Source organism: Herpailurus yagouaroundi, unplaced genomic scaffold (assembly GCF_014898765.1).
Source record: "Herpailurus yagouaroundi ecotype Mexico unplaced genomic scaffold, PumYag 187, whole genome shotgun sequence".
Taxonomy (NCBI): domain Eukaryota; kingdom Metazoa; phylum Chordata; class Mammalia; order Carnivora; family Felidae; genus Herpailurus; species Herpailurus yagouaroundi.
This window is the reverse complement of record NW_024412418.1, coordinates 5,293,760-5,297,247: the sequence shown is the minus strand read 5'-3', so window position 1 is coordinate 5,297,247 and position 3,488 is coordinate 5,293,760. Positions and strand designations below refer to the sequence as shown.

Sequence of the window (3,488 nt, the reverse complement as noted above, 5' to 3'; positions counted from 1 at the left end):
CAGTCTTGTTAAAAATCCTTGGCACTGTGGTTTGCTGTGGTCAAGGATTGACTGAGTTTATCCCTTGGGGTTGGGTGGGAAGGGCAGAGTCCTTGTCCCTTCAAAGGCTCAGCATTTGTGAACGTCTATGAAATCTCTATAAATATCTGATGGAGGAGGAAGAAATGTTAATTCATGTGTTCTTCCAGGGTTTTTTTGGGGGAGGGGGGTTACAGAGCTGCTTTTAGAGATGTTCCTATCATAAAGTAGTGGGGATGTTTCCTTTTTATTCTCTAAGTTTTAAGAATAGAAGTGAGAAATTTTATGCTGATATTACAGCTCTAACTCAGGCCTTCTAGGAAAGACTGGCTATCCGTGGAGTATCTCCTCTCCCCACAGACCTTGCACTGGAAAGCTGAGTAAATCTATTGGATGTACGGTTTACATGTTGCACACTTACTGCACATGATTCATCTTCAACGTAAATCCGAATTGCGAGAGCAAATCGAGGAGCTCTCTATTGGATCGCATCTCCTTTCCGAGCAATAAGGTAAGTTTTCAAACCCAAGTAAACTATGTTCTTTTCCTTGCCTCCCATGCAGGGCTGGGTTTTAAGGCAGTTGCCATGATACAATTCTGTCCCCGGAAAAGCTTGAAGCTCCGGGAACATATTTGTCTTAGTGATGAGAGGATCTGAATGTGTCAGGGCTCCCAGGTTTCTCTGGTCTCTGCTTGATGTGTCACAGTCTCAGGAGCAAATTTTTAAAAATATAATTTGTTTTCAAATAAAAATATGGAATGCCTTATGAATTTGCATATGATCCTTACGCAGGGGCATGCTATCTTTGTGCATTCCAATTTTAGGAATTGTGCTCCGAAAGTGAGCACACTTGGACCAATTCCTTGGAAAGGGGTGGTTATATTCGAGGGGGCAGAGGTATAGTACCCTATATATGTGGGTTTCTTTTTCTTTTAATTGATTAAATAAGCATCTGACCCTCAATTTATTTATTTACCTATTTATGTATTAAAATTAAATGTTTTTTTATTTTTTTTTTGAGAGAGAGAGAGGAGAGAGAGAGAAAGGGATAATGAGTGAGGGAGAGAGGGAGAGAGAGAGAATCCTAAGCAGGCTGTCAGTGCAGAGCCCAATGCTGGGCTTGATCCCGTAAACCCCGAGATCATGACTTGAGCTGAAACCAAGACTCTGACACATAACTGACTGACCCACCCAGGCACCCCGTATAGTTTTGAATTTCTTATGTATAAGGCTTAATGTTAGGAAAAAGGATTGGATTGTATACTGACTGTACACCGTCATTATGCATTGGCACTGTTGATAACACGATTCTATTATATACTGATTGTTCTGCCAGTCATGATACTAAAGTTGTCTGTCCAGACCCACTGTCACCCCTGCTCACAGCTAAGAATTATATTCTCTTTCTGCTGTTGGGGTAAGGGGTAAATATGGAGTGGAGGAATGAGAAGCAAACTCTCTCGTGAAATCTGGGACAAGTACTCTTTATCCCTAACAAGATTCTTTGCTCAACCTTACACCATGGGCTTAAATGATAAATGTGAACATAAATAAATATAAACATAAATCAACAGAAACATAAATATAAATATAAATTCTGCTCTCTTTTTTAATCCCTCTTCAATTTGCATCCATTTGAGGGTCAGGATACATACTGGGCATGGCAGTGCTTTTCTTCTCTACTGGTTCATGGTTTCTGGCTTTATGCCGACTCCACCCAAATGAAAGGAGTCTGATGCTTTGCTTGGCAGGGCTGGTGAGGTGTGGACTGTTTGAGAAGGAGAGATTTCCATGGAGCACAAAGGTTTGAGTTCTGGTACTGGTTGCTTTTTGACTGCTCTCTGCAAAGCTGCTTCCCAGCCTAGTCTGAAGTGCACCGAATAGAACAATGTGAAATTCCCTTATGAGATTTAAAAATCAAATGAACAAAGAAGTTAGAGGAAGAAAAAAGAAAGAAGGCTGTAGTCAAGGGTTGCATGATCCAATAAATACACACACACACACACACACATTTTAACAGTTGAAGGCCGTTAGTGAGAAAGTCATTTGGGAAAACCTGGAAAGCTCTGGTGAGGAGATGAACAGGGTACTCTGGACACAGGAAGCAATGGAAGGTGGAAGTTTATCAGACGAAGGTCATTTAGCCACTAAGAAATGTTGAAAATGTAGGGACTGAGATAGTAAGGACATATTCAGGAGGGACAGCAAGTGTCAGGCATGGCTGGAACACACGTGAGCAGAAGCCCTGGGAGGAAAGGTGGTAAGCAAGACTATGGCACAGCATTTGAGGACTTTGAAAGTCATGGTGAGTATTTCAGCCTTTGCACTTGAAAACCACAGTAACGCTTTAATCTTAAGATTCATCATAGTTTTAGAATGTCCACTTTTCCTTTTGAAGTTGTAGCTACGAGGTAAAAGAAGGGAGAGGATAGAGAGCAAGGAGAAGACAGAATTTCTGAAATTGTGTCCTTTCTTTCTGTATAGAAACATAGAGGGTCCACTTAAAGAACTGTAGGATTGACCATTTGTAATACTGACGTTCATGAGATACCAGCCCGATTTTGTACTATGTATGAGCTAATAATGCTCACGGTGAAAACTCACGTAGTTATCTCCCTTGACATGTTATTTTTCTTCAACAAAATGGTGTGAGACATTTTATTTAGAATTTGATGAGTATTAGACACCGTCTGAAAGGATTTTTTATGTCCCATGTTCTGAGAACCTAAACTGATCCTGTTTTTAGATCAGTGAAAATACTCTGTATGATATTACGATGATGGATGTATGTTACTAATACTTACTGAAACCATAATGTACCAACCCAAGAGTGAACCTTGGGGCAAACGTTGGACTCTGGGTGATGAGGATGTGTCACGGTAGGCTCATCAGTTCTGGGAAATGTGCCATTCTGGGGGGCGATGTTGGTAATGGCAGGGGTGATATTTGGGTGGCAGCTCGGGACCACATGGGGAATCTCTGTACCTGTGTCTTGGTGTTGCTGTGAATGTGGCACTGCTCTAAAAAAATTAAGTCTTAGCAACACAAAGAAACTAAAAAGCAACAATGACCAAAAGATCTTATTAAAGCTGAGAGGAGGCGTGTGATTTTGCTGCCTCCTCCCCACCCCCCACAGAGACAGCTGAGAGGGAGCCCATCTGCTCCTCCTCTGAGAGGGGAAGGGACAGGTCTGGAGTCACCACTGAATCATACTTGGGACAGGTCTGGAGTCACCACTGAATCATACTTCGTTCTGCTGGGGCCACAGTGGATCCACCTGTATGCTGCCCATTGAGTTTCTAAGTGCAGGGAATTCAAAGATGGATGTCTTCAGGGCAACCCTGACATCTTGAAGGGAGCAGGCACCTCATTCCAGATAAGCCCAAATCCAACTGGACTATGTTTAGAAAACTAGACAGCTTAATGATTTTGTCCTTCTGTGCTGAATAAATCTTAATAAAATCAGCTC

General features: G+C 41.9%; 1 pseudogene; it reads right to left on the bottom strand.

The window, feature by feature from the left end:
* Window positions 1–766: 766 nt before the first annotated feature.
* On the bottom strand, window positions 767–867 carry LOC121043987 (uncharacterized; annotated as a pseudogene).
* Window positions 868–3,488: the final 2,621 nt, after the last annotated feature.